This window comes from Molothrus aeneus, chromosome 1 (assembly GCF_037042795.1).
Source record: "Molothrus aeneus isolate 106 chromosome 1, BPBGC_Maene_1.0, whole genome shotgun sequence".
NCBI lineage: Eukaryota > Metazoa > Chordata > Aves > Passeriformes > Icteridae > Molothrus > Molothrus aeneus.
The window spans coordinates 49,526,686-49,546,650 of NC_089646.1; positions in this window are offsets into that span (position 1 = coordinate 49,526,686).

Below are 19,965 nucleotides of genomic sequence, written 5' to 3' on the forward strand. Positions count from 1 at the left end.
AATTGCAAGTGCCAGTTTTTCTATAAAAAGGAAGCTGAGGAGCATGCTATGAATGTTCATTTGCAAAGTCTCAAGCTGTGACTGCGTAGCTGTGAATCTCATTCCGCCATTGTCAAAGCACCGCATTGGTAATTGGCAAGAATGGATGGCTGGCCACATACAAAGTAACAAAAGTTACAAGATCAGCAGCAACTAAATATACTTTCTTCTTCTCCAAAGTGTATAATCTCCTTTTGTTCTTTTTCCTCTGAGAGCTGCATGATAGGTGATGAAGGATGAAGTTGGGGAATAAAGGGAAAGCGCAATCCCCGTGACAAAGCTGGAATCCAAGCCCTCCACTTGCTTTCCCCTTCTCTCTGCCCTGGAGCAGAGTGTAGTGCTGTGAGAGGGGCCAAAGTGACAGCAGCATCCAGGGAGCACTCCTCAGGGTCACTTAGCAAACCCTCCAGGGACCACCAGGTGCCTGGAAGTATTAAACCTCACATATGTATCTGCAGCCCATCCTCCCCAGGGGAATAGCATCACCAGCTGGGAGAGAGAATGTGGAAGGAAGTCCTTATTAGTATTGTGTGTCACAGTAGGATGTAAAGTGACACAACACGCAACATGATGGAATGCAACTTGGTATAGCACCAGCTTTCTAAGGGGTAGGAATTTCACCTCAGCAGCAGCCCAGACTGAAAATGTCTGCTATAAATTCCTGTAATGTAGGAAAGATGCCATAAAAAGATTGTGCCTCTTTTTCTGCAACAGCTGTGAATAATTTGACATTTAGGCAACTGTGTAATAAAAATAATAAATAATCATTTAGCCAGAGCCTGTTGGATCCTTTAATAGATGCAACACTCGAGCTCCTGGAGTCTCTTGAGCATTTCTGAAATGTTATCGGAAAACACAGGTAAAAGAAGATCCCATTGGTAGCTCTGAATGTCCCCTAATGATTCCCTATCCAGATAATTTGCTTAGACTCATCACCTTTACTATCATAAATCAAACCCTGATGTGATTTTAAGTCCCTTAGCTACCCACAGAGAAAAGATATTGTATTAGATTGTTTTCTGTTGCCTTTTATCCTCTCCTGTTCCAAGAAGTTTGGTAAATAGCAAGGCAAGTTTTGAAATTATAGGAAATTTGAAAGTGTTTGGGTTGGTGTTTTTTTCTTGCTCAGTTTTGTCCTTTAGTTTGATGGAGTCTCTGAAAGAAAATTTTTACCTTTTGGTGGAGGAGGATCTGATTTTGTGGTGTATGAAACCTGAGAGAGTTGGGTGGAGGCTTAAGGTTTACAAAAATGTTTTCTCTGGGATAAAATGGGAAATGTTTTAATTCAATTTCTGGTTGCTTTACACAAAATTAACTTTTGAAGACATGAGCTGCACCACTCCAGCTGTGGTTCTGGAACAGTAATTGGGTGGTAGCACCATGACTGGGTGAAAGTCACCACAAAAAGTTATATAGAAGTACATCTCAGAATACTCCGACCTAAAATGGGTGCTTCTAAAAGAAGTAGGATGCAGGAGTATTCAGAATATGAAAGAAGGTTCATTATGCAAAGAAATGTGGATATTTCAAGCTTTGTTTTATTTTGAACCTGCCAAAACCAAAACTAGTTTAAGCCATCAATGAATGAAAATTTTATATCCATGCTCTGAAAAAATTGCTTTGTCTCAAAGCTGAAGTTCTGCACCTTTACTTAAGCCCTTCTAAACTCTCTAATATCACAAAAGAAGTATAGTGCAAAATCACTGGTTTAACCTGATTGTTTCTTTCTGATGGAAAACTAAACTGAACCAAACTAAAGCCCTTCCTGCATATGGCTCAGGTTCCATTTTAACATGAGAACCACATCTCCCAGTGGATTACACTCACTGCCAAGCGCTTGTAGGTCACAGTATTTGTGTGGCCAGACGGAGGGCAATATGGCAGGAACAGGTACTCTTATTTAGGAAAGGGGCCAAGAGGTGTTTTGAAAAGGATTGCAGGAGCAGGGAGACATCCAAGGAGCTGTGCAAAAGACTAAGGAAGCACTGATTAAAAGAGCTGTCATGGGGAAAGGACTAGAAATTGAAGTGATTGTTGTAGGCAGACTGGGAGGGATGCAAAAATGAAGCAGCAGATAGAAAAACTTGGGAAAGGTGCTAGCTTTACAGAACAGGGGTATGGCATGATTCCAATAGGGATATTTGTTACAAATTGAAGTGTCAGAATCAAAACAATTAGTTACTAAGGTGGTATTAAAGCTCAATTTTTTCAGTATAGTGAAGGTCAGAATATTTTCAAAGACTTTCAAAGACAAATTTTCAAGTTCTGTGATTCAACAGACAGCATTTTGTCCATAAGGGGAATGGGTTAAACCTGAAGTTGAAAGGCAAGAAGTCCTATGGAAAAAAATGGGACATTTGCATTCATCAATCTGAACTGGAGGTAAATGAGCCATCTGGAACTGAGCAGAGAAGGATGAATAGCTTCTCTGAAGAGGATTTGGAAGCGGCATCCTCTCTGAGCACTGCTTTCCAACATGGAGCTCAGTTTGGCCAGAGGGGTCCTGTGAGGGTAGCAGCAGGTGAGGCAGAGATGTGGTGGATAAGTGTGAGTGAGAGAGACATTGATAAATGTTTTCCAGGTTTGACAAAATGAGCTTGAGCAGATGTGCTGTTCTCTGCCCAAGAAGGATGCTGTGGGGCAGAGCCCCTACCCAAGCAATGCACTCAGCCAGTTGACCAAGAAATGTCAATTTGCTTCAAAAGACTATTTTGCTTTGCAAAAACCACTTTTGACTGTCTCTGCTACCTATGAAGAGCTAAGTCCCCCTTTCAGAGCAGCTCTAGGCAGCTCTGTGAGGGCAGGCAGGAGGCACAGGGATCCAGGAGCAGGCTTTACACATGCTGCAGTCCCAAAAACCCACCCACACTGCTTAGCAAATTCCAGCTGAATTAACAAGAACTCATGAGTCCATGCCTCAAGACTCTCAAGGTACCAGGGACCTGCTCTCAGCATAAAATAACTCCTCTGCACAACAAACATCCTCCATGAGGCCAGGGAGGAAGGGGATGGATGCAAACTTGCCCCTCACCTCTGAACGAATCTGGGAGTGCAGCCATGGTGTTTGGTGTAGTGCAGGCAGTTTGAAGGGCTCTCAACTATCTCTGCTAAAAACATAGTCTCATATATCATACATGGATCAGTCATCCCTTTTTCCTCCTCTGTAAAAATCTGTTTAACCAGTTAATGACCTCCTTGGCAGCATTGCCAATCCTGATAACGGCTTGGGAGGAAGCCCTGGGAATATCACCTACATCACAGTTCATCACAGTCTCCTTCTTCCCTCATTTCTCCCCATCAAACAAATGTTCTTTCCTAAAGCCTTTCTGTTGCTTTTTAGTTTGATTTTCCAATAACTCCCCCTGCTTTGTTGCACTGAACTCATCTATTCAAAGACAAAACCCCTATATAGTTAAACAGTAATTATGGAAAGGGCCAGGGAACATGGACCTACACCCACAGCAGCACAGTCATAAAATAGTTCTGCCCCAGATCCATAAGCACTGCATAGTCTATTTTGAACAGTCTCCTGAGAATTTTGTGAGTTTTACAGGGCAACATAAGGTTAGGCAGGCCTTTAGTAGATCATGGTGAGTAGCAGCAAGTTTCTGTCACTGACAGAAAAGGCTGCATCTCTTCAACACTAATGTGTGGACACTGCAGAACATGTCTCTTTTAAACAAGAACTATCATAAGGGAAAGTCCAACAGCCTTTGGAAAGAACTGGGAAATACATTGGGAGATTTTACTGCAATTCTTTGCTTATTATAGATGTGCATTTTCTGTACTGCCTAGCTGCTGTCTGGGGCTCTGGTTTGGGAACTGCACAGAGCAAGACAAAGCTGAGGAGCTGACAAATGGGCAAGCAGGCTGGCACAGAGCATAGCAGTACCTAAACCTCCCCCTACAGATGCTCCCCCTGCACCAGCCACTTCTTTCATCATAGCCCCACAGTGATGCTTCACAGTGCCTATCATACAGGATAATCTGGTTGCATTGGCTTACCTCAGATACCCCCCTCCATCAAAATCCATGGCAAAACCATACACATCTTGTGTTACCCTGCGAGCAATATCAAAACATAAGGAGGCCAATTCATTCCTTTAACTCAATTTCCAATTTCTCTCTCTTTAGTAAGTGCATGCATGCTTTTAATAATATTTTTTTAGTTCTCTACCAGGACTTGGTCCTTTTCTTTTTTTCCTTTAAAGCAGAAAAAATTATATTATTGGAGTTGGTTTCATTTCACTTTCAGAAAAGTGAAGCATGCTGCAGCAAATGTATGCAGTTGGACTTGTGAGGCTGGAACTCCCACACACACAGACCATTTCTCCTGGGAACTGAAACACTTTTACCATGTGTTGGGTGACAAAACACATTAGTATGTTCCTTTTATAGAAACGCCATATACTGCTGTGTTTTAAGCATAGTTGGGTAGGAACGTTGTAGCATGAGCTCTAGAAAGTTGGACTCAGCTGAGTGAGTATTAATCGTTCCCAAGGAAAGGACTGAGATGAGATTTGGCTTCTGTGTTATGTTCTAGTGGATATGTAGCAGGCAGCTTGTATTTGCTTTGGGAATTTTGGCATACTCCATTGCAAGTGATTTGATAGAGAAACACATGTATCCTGCATAAACATCAAGGAAATCTGTATTTAATGAAAGCAAAGCTGCATGTGCACATACACAGAGGAAAAAAGGAGGAAAAAAAAGAGGCAGCACTGCAACTGTACTCACAATCAGGCTGCAGGTGAACCCTGAGACAGATAAGCACTCACCAGATGTCATCTTCACCCCCTAAATTTGCATGTCTTGATCCCCTCACCCAGTGGGGAAACAAGAGAAATTTCTCCTGTTTTATAGGGCAGTGGATGTGGGTATAAATTCACAAGAATATGCCCTGTGCTCCCATACAAAATTTGTGTAATGACCACTTTGTTTAACAGGTCCAAGATAGAAGACTTGGAAGTAGACCTTTGTGCTTGGATTGTGATTTTTTTTTCCTTTTTTGACCTCTGGATTGCCCTTTAAAAAAATAAAGCACTTAATTCCCAGTACTTCTAATTGCAGTGAAAACCTAACAGATTCAGTTTCTTGAGCCCAGTCCTGCAGGTGGCTCTGGAAGCAGCCTTGTTTAAATTCAGGGTAACAGAATTACCAGAATGTGGAGCTGGGCCCTGAGCAGGTATGGGGGTGCTAGAAATTACTTGTGCCAGCAAATTGGCATTTATAAAGCTTGACCTGTCCTGTGTGAAATGATGAGGCCTGTGAAAGCTAAATTGGTCTTCAAGGAATAGCACTAATATCAGTCCTTCACTTCAGCTCTGCAATAACCAGACATGGAAGACTTAGTGCCTTAATAGCTTGTTTATGGGTCAGCCTGGGCTCCTGTGCCCTGCACACACGGCCTCGGTCTGCAGCCTTGCGAGGAAACATCCCAGTCTGTTCAGTTTGCTTTTCCTACCTACAAAAGAGGTTTCTGGAGAGGCTTTAAAAAACCACAGCAGCAGGAGAAAGAAGCAGAATGATTTTTGGAGTTGTCTTTCTAGAAACGCCTCTCCCTGCTGCCTGCACTCATGCTTTGACAGCAAAACTGCTCTGGAGTCACTGATTTATTCTTGTCTTTTGTGAGGTGTTGGGGAGATCTGGGCATAAAATCCAGGGCACGACTGTGCATTAAGCAGCACCATTTTCACCTTTCTATAGCTCTCCGTGCTGCAGCAGATTCTCTCTTCATCATTGCTTTAAGTTAAAGGAGAAACTCCTTAACTATTTCTCCTGACATTTGGCTTAAAAGACTTTTTTTAATCGCTATTCCTATATATGCTTCACTTTTCTGCTCTGTTCCCTTTGTCCCAATTATTTTGAAAATACTTGCCATGCCGACATTCACTTTATATTTCTGGCATTTTGGGATTTCAAACTTGAAAATATGTCTCAAATACCAGCATGAGTTTCAGACAATGAAATCATTAGCTTGAAAGAAAAAGCCTAAGCTGTCCATCAGCAGAAATGTTGACTATGTGACAGAATGCATAGAGCTTGTTATCCAGGAAAGGAATTTTTTTTTTTTAATGCAGGAAATAACCAGAATGGCATTTATTTAAAAAGATAAGAAAGGGGATTAATAAAATGTAGTTGTTGGAGCATTCTAGGTACAGTGATGGGCCAGTGAAACGTTTTCAGTGTTTTGATCAAGAATAATGTTAGGTGTTCAGGGTGTAAAGGTAACAGCAGCTCAGGGATATTTGTCCAAGTATTTAGTTTGGAGATAGTATTTCTGAAAGTCTGGTTAGTGTTATAATTGCTTCAAGCTTCTAACTGTTTTATAGTTTAAGTGAAATTACATCTTCAGAGGAAAATATTGGGTTTATTTACATCTCTACTGTAGTGTAATTTAAGAACAGGTAAAATTGAGCATCAAATAAAAATTTAACACAATTAGATTCTGATCCACAGCAGTATTCAAACCTAACTTTTTAAATCTGAGCAGTTTCATTATATCTGTTGGCAGTGCCATCTCAACTGTGTTCTTTATGTTACCTACAACCATATACTACTATTCCACATCAAAACAGATGATTAATATCATATCATGAAACAGAAAAAAAGCTTGATTTTTACGCAATGAAAAAAAAAATCTTAAATAATAAAAACACCCCCGACTTTTCTCTGGATAAGTCTATACACAATTGCCATGGCATACAAGAGCATCTCAATCTGTGTTGCTGCAGTAAAGAAAAATCAGAGCAGTGCTTTGCCTTATTGCCTAAGGTTAGAGACAATTGTGTCTACCTCGTCCTCCTTCATTTCATATAATTCTCCTTCAGGAGAAGAAGCAAGGAGGAGGGGCATACCTGTTGCTTGAAACATACAGATGTCTCTGCTATTATTACAAGTTTAATCCTAATTCAGTTCCTCCTGGTGTGACTGTGTCTTATGCTGGATCTTCTGAAGCTGCAGATACATTGAAAGAAAGCAGGAAAAAATATTAACGATGTTTTGCAGATCAGTTGCTGTCAATAAATATCCAGATTTTTTTTATATGGCTGAGCCAATTTAATGTATGCTTTTATTAAATGCCAGAAGCAAAGGACATTCTGAGTGCAAAATATCATAAACTGTGAAAGAAAAAGGTGACTCGGCTGTATGGTCAGTTTCCTCAAGCCAATCATTATTAACCCTGTGCTCCTTGTGACCTTGCCTAGCCCTCTCCTGAGCAGAGATGTGACTACAGCAGGAGGTTAGATGCTTCTTCAGTACTCTTAGTCTGAACTCGAATGCTTATTTTTGGCTATAGAGCAAGTCATTTTGGGAAGGAAGAATTTTTATGTTAGAAAGCAATCATTAAGGATAAATTAAGTAGGCTACACCATTGTGTAGGGTATAAGGATCTGGATGAATATAGTACAGTCTCTTGGCAGCTGAGATGCTGTATCTGCTTTTAAAACTTGCCTGCTGCAGATTTTTAAAGCTTTGATTACAAAATCTCAGGTATAGGGGAGCAAAGGATGCTCCACAGGGATCTAATGATCTTTTGAGAAATGTGCTGAGGGGATATGGCCCCCTTTAAAATACATTTTTGCCAACATACGCTCACACTTCATATGCCACGACCCCACTCTTTTGGGAATGACTGTGCAGGATAGAAAACTGTGTTTTAGTCATACACAGAGACACACAGACGTGGTAGGTGGGCTGGGCTGATTGCCCTCTTTCCTGACAGTGATGTCTCTGAGTGCCTGGTACAGCCAGCCCTGCCCACTGCTGCTCTGCTGTCTGTGCACATGAAGCCCTTTGTGATAAAGACTCTCTTTTTCCTGCTCTTCTGCATAGTAGCCAGCCCTCTGCTAGGATGTGAGGTGGTGCAAAGCCTTATGTTTTCTAGATCTGATGGGAATGGATCCATACCCTTGGTGTAATCACACAGAGGTCTGAGTTGTTGAAATGCTGAATTATGGATGAATTATTGCAAGTCAAGAGAGAAAGGCATTGCAGATCATCTGGGAAAGACTGTGACTGGCAGGAAGCCACTGGATTTGTAAACTGGATAGGGTCCACAGGCTGGAGGTATATCCTCCTAACACTAGGCATTCAGGCAGAAAGCTTTAAAGCAACTTAGTAAAAACAGTGAATGACATCATCAAATAACTGTAAGATTTACAGAAAACATTTGTCATTTTTAGAATAAAAAGAAGAGATTTGCACATTCCTGGCCAAAGCAAGTGAACTATTGCTGCCATCCTGCCCTTCCCTTTTCTTACTGCATTCATCTCCTTTGTCTTCTATTTAACTAGAGCCCACAGTTACATCTTCCAGTTAAAATGGGAATAAGATAGAAGTTCCAGTGAATTTAGTGGATGCTTAGAAAGAGCTTTGGAACAAGAAGCAAGATCAGGATTTTGAAAGATCTGCAAATAAATATATCCTGGCACATAAATCCAACTGCTTTCCACTGAGAAATAGTCGCTTTCCCATTGTCCTTCTTGCACTAATCAAGGCAATGCTTGTGAAGAATAACTGCTAAATTCATCTCAATTTTGTAATGCTTAACTGTGTCTTGGTACTTCTCCTCCCTAAAAGTCTCTATGGTATCTTTATACTGACTATGAAAGGAAAAGTCACTTAAGGCAAACTGGATAGGGAGCAACAGAATAAACTGCACATATATGGCTTAGCTGCATTTTTTACCATTATCATCTCTTGTTGCTATGGAGAGACAGATTTTATATATGTGCCAGCAAAATTGGGTTATTCAGTGCCAAGCTACCAACTATTGCAGAGATTTCAAAAATGGGTGGCAGAAGTTTCTCTCCTTAATGGGGGGTTTTGAAGGACAGAAGACATTCATCTCCATTTGTCAATTAAAGGTTAGCTCAGTCACTTGAAACCACTAGATTTTTTGGCACACCTAACATAATTAACTCTGCCTGGAGTAGTTTTAATGAAGTCTCAACACAGAACTCTCAAGTTCTGTTCTCAATAATGTAGCTGTTGTGGTGCTGATCTTTTTTTAATTTGATAACATATTTCAGGAGATGTCAAAAGTTAGAGCTTTTCTCTCTTTTGGCACTGTTTAAGAAAATAGAAACAACAACAACAACAACAACAACAGGCAATATGGAAGACTGCCATGGAAAATAGTAAAATACTACCTAAGGAAAGTTACAGTCAGAGTATTAAGAAGCCGCAGATCACATCCTCTGATCTGATAAAATTTTATGTGGCATTTCTTAAAATGTGGGTTTCAGCCTTAAGGTTCATATTTTCAAACTTCCTTCCCACCTTTAGAATAGAAGAGGTCATTTTTGAAAAATAATCTTCTTCGAAGAGAAACACAGTGCAGAAAGAAAAAATAAATTTAAAAATACTTTAAGAGCTACTAGCCCAAGAGTTATGGTAGCTGGCAACCCTCTTGCCAGAATAGCTTTTAAAGATGAAGCACCTGGCAAATAACATCAACAGAAACAAAATGTCATGTTAATATAGATCCAGTGGCAAGTATTCCCTAGATTTCATGAGGTTGGCAAGAAATGAACTCATGTGCACTGGAGTTTGTGGAGAGAACAGACTGCCAGAAGCACACAAGCCTGTTTTGTAGGCAGTGTTAATTTAAAAGATGTTAGCAAAAGCAAAGAATAGCACATTCTACCTTGTTCTCTGCCTCAACTATAAAATGCAGATTTATTCTTAACCACATTTCCCTTTATCAATACAGCTCTGACTTGGGATCAGTTAGGAAAATGCCTTTAACAAGGGGCACAAGGAATGTTATTCAGCATTTCAGCAAGCAGCACAGTGATCTAATCTCCTCCCAGAGTCCAGCTCCAACAAAGCCTACTGTCTTCCAGCCCTGCATCTTGTGATCCCATCTGCTATCAGCCTGAGTCACACCACAGCTTGCTAAAAGCTCATGCTGGCCCAACGAGCATACCTAGAGCTGTCTAGAATGCAGAAGAAATCCTACCAAGCACATAGCCCTGTTTGTTAAGCACAAAGGAGTTCAGCTACCTGCATCATATCCACTAAGGCTCCACCAAGATCCTTGGAAGTCTGAGTGGCTGGAGTGAAGCACTGGCAGATGAAATACCCACAGCAGTTCCTCACTTATCAAAACTAAAATTCACCTTTTTTTTTTTCCTTTTATTTTGTCTTGATGTCACTCCTCATTTTCTCCAGAGCAAACACCCCTCCCAGGGAGGAGCTGGAATCACCAGAAGAAAGCAGGGAGCAATTCACAGCAAAGGAAGCTTGCTCATTCCTGTTTTCCAGAAAAGACAGCAATCACCATTTCGGCTAATACCAAGGCTAAAGCAAGACATTTAAATAAAAAAAACTTGATTTGGAACAAAAACAGACCTGAAACCAGATGTAGGGGTGTGAAGTATGCTCTTGATAGACATCAAATTAAAAAGGTATATTTTTCTTATCAGTTTATCCGACTGACTACTGAGTTAAATATACCTGTTGTTTTCCGACATTTGTGTGAGCTGTCATCTCAGATGTGTATTTCAGTAGAATTACTAGCTCAATATTCAGAGCTGCTTTACTATAGAGTGCATCTGAAGGCATACTTGAATTCTAAACAAGTAAACATTTAATAAAAAATCTCCACCATAAGAAGTAGAATGACAGCAAACAAAAAAGCAAGACTCAAATCCCTGAGCTGTTCTCATAAATCCCCTCAAGCTCTATAATGACCTGGTGGGTGATCAGTGGTCGTGTCACATGCATTTGACAGCTAAATCTAGCTCCTGGGGACCACACTACTTCAAGTAGATTCTCAATCCCTCCACAACTGTGGCTTCCCATCTTTGTGCAACTGCAGGGACTCTTGCATCCCCTGCACGCCCCCAGAGCATTGTCTAGATCCCTGCACCACAATCCAGAGGCCTGCAGTCCTCTGATCCCCAGCCCTACAGCATTGAGGACTACCTGAAGGCGGGGAACAGGGCATTGTAGCTGCTCTCCTCTGGAGGTACATCCACAGCACACAAGACAATCCCACAATGGGAAATAAAGCACAAATGCAGAACACACAGGAAAGATTGTCTAGCTCAGACAAATTACAGGCTTGGTGCAGGAATTGGTGGGTGAAATTCTATGTTCTGTGTTATGCAGGAGCTCAGGCAAGATAAATTATTGCCTCTGGCCCTTTTATCTGTAAGTCTGTAATTGGGCACTTTGCTGGTGATACAGAGCCCTCCTGTAGCAAAATCTCAAGATCTCTCTTCCTTTTGGAAGAGAAGTCTTGTGCAAGAGCAAAGGCGTCCTGGAATTACCAGATGACATATTTTCATGGATAAAGAAAGACTCTAAATCAAGAGTATGTATGATATTTCCTATGGGAATTCCTCCATCCCATTCCCTGCTTCCACCATGTTTATCCAAGGCATAATTAGAGGAAGTGATACATATTGGATTGAATTGGTATCTCCATGGGAACCAAATGACTCTGAAGATCAGAACCTTTTGTATGACAACATTTTTGTATTTTGTATGAGAATTTTGTGCACTAAAAGTTAATTTTTCATAACCCAGTGGGACGGGAACATTAGCTATAAAATTCTTCTGTGGATGTGGCTAAGAGAGAGCCCTATTTTAAAGCCTTTGAAGTATGTGAACACATCTCCTCAACAAACCCATTTACCCTTGTTCCATTGTGCAAAAGTAATCAATTGGACTACAGGGCCTGAAGATCCCCTTGAGATTTGGCTGACTGAGAAAATATGCATCTTTATACATGATCTGTTTGGGATACCTCTATAGGGGATCTAAAAATCAAGACCCACTATGTAATTCTATGTCTAATTTCAAGACATATTGGGTCCACATCCGTCAGGCACGGCATTGTGGAATTCCTCACACCCACCACACATTAAAGAACCCTCCAATCTCTGGGACTCACAGGGTGAGGGCAGTGGCTAACGAGAGTGGGGTTGATAATTGCAATTGGATTTGCATTTTTAATGTTTGATGTAGCTGTTGATAGCTGTATGATTCTTGTTTTATTGCTTCTGCTATTTTGGTCTTTTCTCCTGCTGTCCACTATCTTCACCACCCTGGTGGATAACCCACGTGAACTGGTGGAAAGTCCCTGGAAAACACCATTTGTGCCACTACGTGGTGTCAGGACCTCAAGATCACAGTTGTCTGTCTCAAGCATTGCTACCAGAGAAGGATTTTACCATGAGAGAAGCACAGAATGGAGCAACAAAATGGCACTGCCTCTGGGCTTTCTGAGGTCTGGCACATCCTGGGCAATGCTTCCAGGCAAGGGTTCCCACTGTGGCAAGTTGTGTGGGATGGCAACTGTTCATATGCTTATATGTGGCATATGCACTGGTCAAACAAAGATCACCCCAGGTTTTTGTCCACGTGTCATCTCAGCCCTAGGGGGAAGTAAACAAATCTGGGGGAGAAGAATGTATCACTGAAAATGGGCATGAGCAATCTATAAGGAAAGGCAACTCAGCAACTGTGCTGAAGTCAGCTCAGGCTGGATAAAACTCTGGCACCAACTCACGACCCACCCACTTAAAAGAAAAGAAAGACTGAGCATGGGCCTAAACAGCATTAGAAGCAAGGGAATAATTTAACCAAGAGAATAAGAGAACTGTATAGCCAAGAAGCATTAATTCCTTTGTCTGTAAAAAATGTACATATAATGAAAAGTATTGAACAATCCCAGGACTTCCACCACTAAGAACGCCAAGAAATCCAAGGTGAAGAAGGACTAACAGGAGGCTACTGGTCCATGGGTGGTGACTACCTCTCTCCCTCTCTCTCTCTCCCTCCACTCTTTTCTAATTTTTTCTAGCTCTCTACCTCACATTCACTGTTAAATAGAATTTGTACTCTTCACCTCACCATATGATGTCATTTGTACCTTAATTTGGGCAGAGCCATCTCTCAATAATCAGATGTTAACACCTTCTCTGGGCTGCACACCCCGATAACTGACTAGCAATTGAGCCATAGGATGGAAGACTCTCTGAAAATCCCACCTGGTTGCTTTAAATGAGCCCCCCAGGCTGCAAAGCACATGCAATGTGGCTCAAAAAACCCAGAATGAACACAACATGCTCAATTAGTTTTACATCTCTCTTCTTTGACACAAAGCTCTGCTGAATACTTTGGGACAGACAAGTAGCTATATTGCACCTGAGGTTCTCTCTTACAGGCCTGATTAACACCTTTACAGCAGATAAACCAGTTTCAAACTGTGCCTTGAGCAAGTCAGAAATGTGGCCATATCTCTCTGTTTGGCCTTGGCTCCCTCCTGGCAGCCAAGCTCACTCAGGAACACTGAAAGAGATGTTGCCAAGGGAAGGGTGCAGCAGCAGTAATGTGGAAGAGAAGTCTGCTGCTCTTCCTTGTTGTCAGGGGAGGCAGTGCAAGCATGAAGCTCTGGAAAGGAGGTTTTTTTGATTCACTCCATTTCTAAATGCATTTTCAGACATGGCTGGGTTAAACTGCCCTGGAAGTAATGTCCTGATATCGGGCAGAGTAAAGGAGGAGTTACAGTTGATGGGAGCATGAAAGGTAGAAGAAAAAAAGACAGTGCTTCTTGCATTGAAGCGTAAGTCTTCCTCTCAGATATACAAGCAGTATCATAAAAAACATCACAATGAATATTTTTTATATACAGCACATAAACTTGACTAACGCTCCTTTGGGGAAAAAAAAAAAAGACATTTTCACCCCTGTGGAGCTTTCATGACGTCTGATCTCACCTATGGTCAAACTGCTTGACCCTTCTTTACAGAAAAGAAAGCACAGCTTTGACAAGACCAAGACAATACTGAGATCAGGAAGAGCCTGGAGCTTACTGCAACAATATATTTACACAAGATGTGCTTAAAAAATACTGGCTGCCATGGTTAGCAAAAATGCAGAACATTTCTGCAATCTTCTGTAATATCTCTTCACTTGGCACTTGCACTCCTGTCCTCTGTGGAAGTCCAGCACCATGCCACTGAAATACACTACATTCATCAGCTATCAAAAAACAGAGGGGGAGAGAATAACAATATCACTGCTTCCAGTGCTGTGTCAGATCACCACATTAAAAAAAAAATCACTGTAATAGGACCAGGAATGCAAACAGGACAAAAGCCATGTCCAAAATTATGATAGAAAGATCAACCTTGCCTGGTAGAAAGCACTCAGGAACAGCTTGGAAGCTTCCATTGTCATTAAGGTGCATTTCAGAGTACAAATTAATTAGCAGGAGTCTTTCAGAAAAGAATTGAATCCTTTATTGGCAGTTCTCCATGTGAAAGCCCTGTCACCATGGCTGAGAAAGTGACTCAGAAATGAAAATGAGAAAGAGACCGAGAACTGCCACAATATCCAGCTTCCCCATCAACACCAACCCATCAAGACATTCAGGCAGCAAATTCTGGTTTTAAATGCTATTGGTCACATACCATTATATAACTAATATCATCATATACTACTCTGAGCTGTGCCCTGTTGTACACCTAAGTGACAGAGCATCTCTTAATGTAATGTGGAGTGGAACAAATACAGGAAAAAAAGATACAGATTTTATGGGTAGCATGGCTGCTACCAATTTACAGACTGATTATCCAAACTGATTCATATTTTTATATTTAATACGATTACATTTCCTGCTACCTTCACCCTCCTCCACATTTTTCCCTTACAGCTCAGATGCTTTTTTTTTTTTTAATTCACCAAACAGATGCAAAAGCTGATATTTCTCTGCCTACATTTTTCTTGCAAAAACCCTGCAACCTTGTGTTTAATGAGGAGGAGTTTTAATAGACAGATAGAGAGGTTAAATTGGCTGACAGAGAAAAAAAGAACTGGATAAGAAAAAGATCAGGTTTCCACAGAAACAGAGCCACATCCTATAATATTCTTGCCTTTATACATTTATTTATTTATTTCAGCTATATCTGCTCCTAAGCTATAGGTTACAATAATGTCCAGGAATTCAGAGTTGAGAAAACTCTGCTTTTAATAGGGGGCCAGATCTTCAGCTGCTATAAATCAGAAGAGCTTTGCTGAAGTCAGCATTGCTAATGGCATCAGCATGATTTATACCACTTAAGGATTTGGCCCAAGTGATCCACCAAGGAATTAAACTTAAGAATAAATAAGCCAGAAGGTTTACATAAGAAGGAAACTACCAGAAACCACTGCATGGGAGTTTGGGACATAGATGTCCTCCTTTGTGATGGCTTTTCAGAAAGTAAAGTTCTTATATAGGTCCCCTGTTTGCATGAGGAGAATGAGGGAAGGTGCACCCCTCAGCCTGCAAGCAAGAAAGGCAGAAGGCAGGTCTAACTATCCACACAAAGGGTAGCACAGTGTTCACTTGGTTTACACCTTCATTTTTCATCCTGACCCTAAAACTCTTCTGAAGAAGAAGAAGATGCTCTTAGAATTTTAAAGATATGTTGAGAGAAGCGATTTTCATTGTCCATTAATCACTCAGCTGCACATGTATTTCTCTCCAAACATTTAATGGTGATAGGGAGCTTCATGGGGAACAATGTGTTGGTGTTTTACCTGCAGTTCACTGTATCATTGTGTTTGGCAGATGAACTCAGAAGAGACTTTGGAAACTGCAGCAATGTTGTGCCAACTAGTTCAGTGGCATTTTAAATTTCCTCTTCTGCAACTAAAATAAAAACAAAATCAGTTATGCTAGAATGAAAGAGAGACAAAATCTGACACCAAAACTGTTTCCCACTGCCCACATTTGAAGCTGTGAAATGGATCTTCATGTGGAGTTTTTCCAGCTGAACTTTACTTTCCTAATGAACTGAAACTTATGCCCAGATCTGCTAAAAAAAAAAAAAATTGATTTTTGGAGCTTTTGAAACCTAGCTCCACATCTAAATCATCTAATTGCAGCCTGTCTCCTGGGTTTGTGTAAACTATTTGACCACCTAGTCACCATCCCTAAAGGTGTTCAAGAAACAACTGGAGCAGCATTCAGTGCTATGGCCTGATTGATAAGGTAGTGATTGGTCAAAGTGTGGACTCAATGGTCTTGAAGTTCTTTTCCAGCCTAAATAATTCTGTGATTCTGTGAAAGGAAGAAAATCATTCCTTGCAGCTCCACAAAACAGAACCATACATCCAGGTAAGATATACATCCTTATGCTCTCACTTCAGGGTTCTTTTTTCCAGAGCACCACAACTCCCCCCACTTTAGCAACCTTTTAAGGACATCACTGCACCACTGCAGAAAAGACCCCAGAACACAATTAGGTGTAAAACCCCAACTGCAAAAGAGCAGAGAGCTCAGCCCATCAGTCAGCCTGACTGCCCAACACTGTTTGCTGAGCCTGACCACAGTGGAAGGCAAGCAGGGCCCCAGTCATTCCCACCATCCCAATGCACTGCCTGCCCCAGCTCCTCCAGAAGGGCACAACCATGCTCCCCTCACTGCTGGCAGGCCAGCTGCCAGCACCCTTCATTTGAACAAGCCCCTCTGCAGATCTCAGGTTCATTCATTTTAGTGCTTGCCTCTGACAAGAAGATGAAGCATTTCTAACCTGCAGCGATGAAGGCGGTGTCCACCAGGGAGGCCAGAGCAGCCAAGCAGAGGAGGCACAATGGGGAGACACCTTGCCTAGAAATCAAAGAGTTTGTAGGAACACTGCAAACCACCTCCTCAGCCACACGCAGGCAGGACTCAACTTTTTTCCTGGCCACTTCCTCCCTGTGATCAAAGGCGACAAAGAATTTCCTTCAGCAGAAGGGGCGTGTGAAGGGCTTCCTATCGACTGACTGCCTCAGCTGCTGTCTCCTGCTCTGTGTTTCATCACTTCAGGGGGGAGAGAGGGAGACAAGAGAGAGAGAAAAACCTGAGGAAACCCTTCCCATATCATTCTCTCATTAAAAGTTTGGATCCTCATTGTAAAGCTGTAAACTCTTTTTTAAAAAGCTGATATATTTAACAGCAGGAGTAAAAATTTTTACAACATAATAGCAATATTTAAAAAAAATGTTTTATCCCAAGTCACACAAAATTACTCTGGTTGCACAATACAATACTTTTCCTTTGATCAAAGTCTTACCTGATTTCTATTTTACTTTAACTCTAGCCAGTAATACCTTGCCACTTTACTAAAACTTTTATCCAGCTCCAGCCTGTAAGTCTTTCCATCAATGTCTCACAATAAGCCATGAGAACTTTCTAGATTACCCCAAGTTCTCCTAAAAGTCAAGGAAACACAAAAGTGAATTTTATTATTATTGTCATCTGAGATTTTTTTTCCCGAATTTTATTTTTCAGATGTCTCTGTCATGGTGTCAAAATTATAATAATCTTTGCTCATTGTATATATGATTATATTCTTAGCAGCAGTACCTTCCTACATGCTGACAAATCTATTTTGTATTATGACATTTTCATATGTATTATCAAACCTAAATTCCTCCAGCAATTAAGGAACTAGAAGCAAAAAACAATTTTTCAAATGTTAGAAATGTAAGTACGTGCTTTTTGTCAATGAAAGCATGTGGAATGGTTGTAAATCTCTTTGAAGAAGTTGTTTCTCAAATTTATAGTATCATAATTCTACTTTTCAGAACCTCTGTTGGTATGATAGTGCACATCATTCTCCTCCTTAGAATCAATATTTTGATTATTTTGTGGGTTATAACTGATGTGCAGTCATCATCTGAGTCACTAAACACATTGCTTATTCTCCTTCTGAGATAGTTTGTGTTAAATTTTGAGTGCTCTTTGGTCAGCACGTTACATAGGAGGACATGTACAGCATTGAAAGCTTTTATCTGTAATGTGCTTATTTTTCTCATAATCTTTGTTCAAGGATCTATTTAGGTTGATTTTGACCTGTTGAAAAAAAAAAAAAAAGAAGTGTTACTAGGTGTGGGTCTTGTTGCTATGTTCTTGAAAAATTGTTTGGCTTAGATCTACTTTGCGTCTCTCAGCAGTTTTTATTGATATCTCCTGGTAAACTTTAAAAGTTACACCAGCTCTGCAGAGTTTTCTTTGTCTTCACACAGTGCTGAAAACCAGGCATGGTCCATAAGCTGTGAAAATGCTCTGATACAAACTTTTATTTACTGCACCAGTCTCATCCCAACCACATGGCAAGAGGGCATTTTCAGCAGCACTTGCAGTCTATACCATGTCTCTCTTTCCTTGTGTGGTTTCTGTATGGACTCATTGAACCACACTAATGCCCAGAGAACAGATCCTATTAAACACTTTGCTCCATCTTTGAACAGCAACATTTACCAAAAGAATCAGAATGTGTTCTGCATAAGTTCATTTCCTAAGATTCTATCAGCTGTTTCTGCTCCCGTAATGGCCATCTGGTCATATGTCACTGGGGAAGGGTCACTTTCAAAAGCAGCACTCTTCTCTTCTTGAAATCACTGTGCCTCACTGCCTTATCTTTGTTGCTGTCATCAATATGTCCTTCCTGGACTTGCTCTCCAGCAGTCAAATAAGTGGATTATATCTATTCAGTTCTTTCTAGGTCTAACCAGCTGTTCTCAAGCAGTTCAAATTATATTTCTAGATATCATTGGCTGGTATTTCTAGAGAGCTAGAAATCTGCTGGAGTAAGAAATCATTCCTTTTATCATGTCTATTTTGTCATACAATGCTTCACTGCTCAGCAGCAAAGTAGTACCTTCTGACAATTCCAGTTCAAAAATAAATCCTTTTGTAACACTTAAAATAAGTCTGTATCTGGTGTTTTACCAGCTACTAATCTTTTTTTAACAAGAACACTTCTCTTCAAACAGAATGTCTACCATTTTTGTGATGCATGTGGGCATTTGGGAAGCTTTCTAGTATTGATATGGTTTACTTATGGTACAGAAGTCCAATGTATCACTTGTAAAACAGACTCACAAAAGAGAATTTTGTCCCATTCTCTTGCTTAAATGCCCAAAATAATCCCATCATAATTGGACTATACCAATGTCAGAAATACAAAATTCTGGCACATTCCACTACCAGCATTTTCCAGGTAACCATGCTTTTAGGTGTCAGAGTTATTCTCCAAGGCCGTAGTTGATGTGTGAAAATGAGTCATTACAGCAAGCTCCATTGAAATGCACTTGGCATGCATCATCACAAGCATTAGAGATTTATGTGCTTCTATTCCAAGCAGGCAGATTTCAAAACTGGAAAGTGACAATGGCTCTGGGCAGGTTTCAGAAGGCCAGTCTGCAAATTCATGCTCTGCAGTGGCAGTGCATTGGCACATGTATCTTCTGAAGCTGTGCAAATTATTCCATTTCTTCCTTATGAACTTGGAAAAATGTCCACTGGCTCCCTCTTCTTCTCTGCTTCTCAGCTCCATAGATGAGACATCTTTTCTCCAAACCCCCAACAAAACACTGTGTGTATTGTAAGCTGCACAAAAATTTAGCAGCTCAAGTAAATAAAAACAGTAGTAGCAGATGTACAAGTGAAATGGTATCCAACTTCATTTCACCAACCATCTTGGAAAATCAACTCATGCAGAAAGGTTATTGCGCACAGAAAGACTGAGTTACATAGATAAATCTGTTTGACTCAGAATTAGCAATCGTTATCAAGCTGGTTAAGCACTGCTTGGTAAACACAGTTGGTCAAGTGCCTGGAGCCGTCAATTTTCCCACCATGCACAGTAGGATCAAGACAGAGAACAGAAAATGAAAGGTATAGACTCTTCTTTTCACCCAGATTTATGTGATTACTCTTTTCTATTCCTCCTGTGCAGATGCTGGGAAAGTAGTACAGAAGGGCAAACTCTCACTCATTGAGTATGCAAGAACAAATTATTTGATTTCTTTAAAGGATGTAAAGGCCATCTCACAACTGGGGATCCTTTGGGATTTTTTCCACTATTTCTTGACTTCCTGGATAAAAATGCAACTCCTCCTTTTCTAGGCTCTGTTTGGGTATTAGACTAA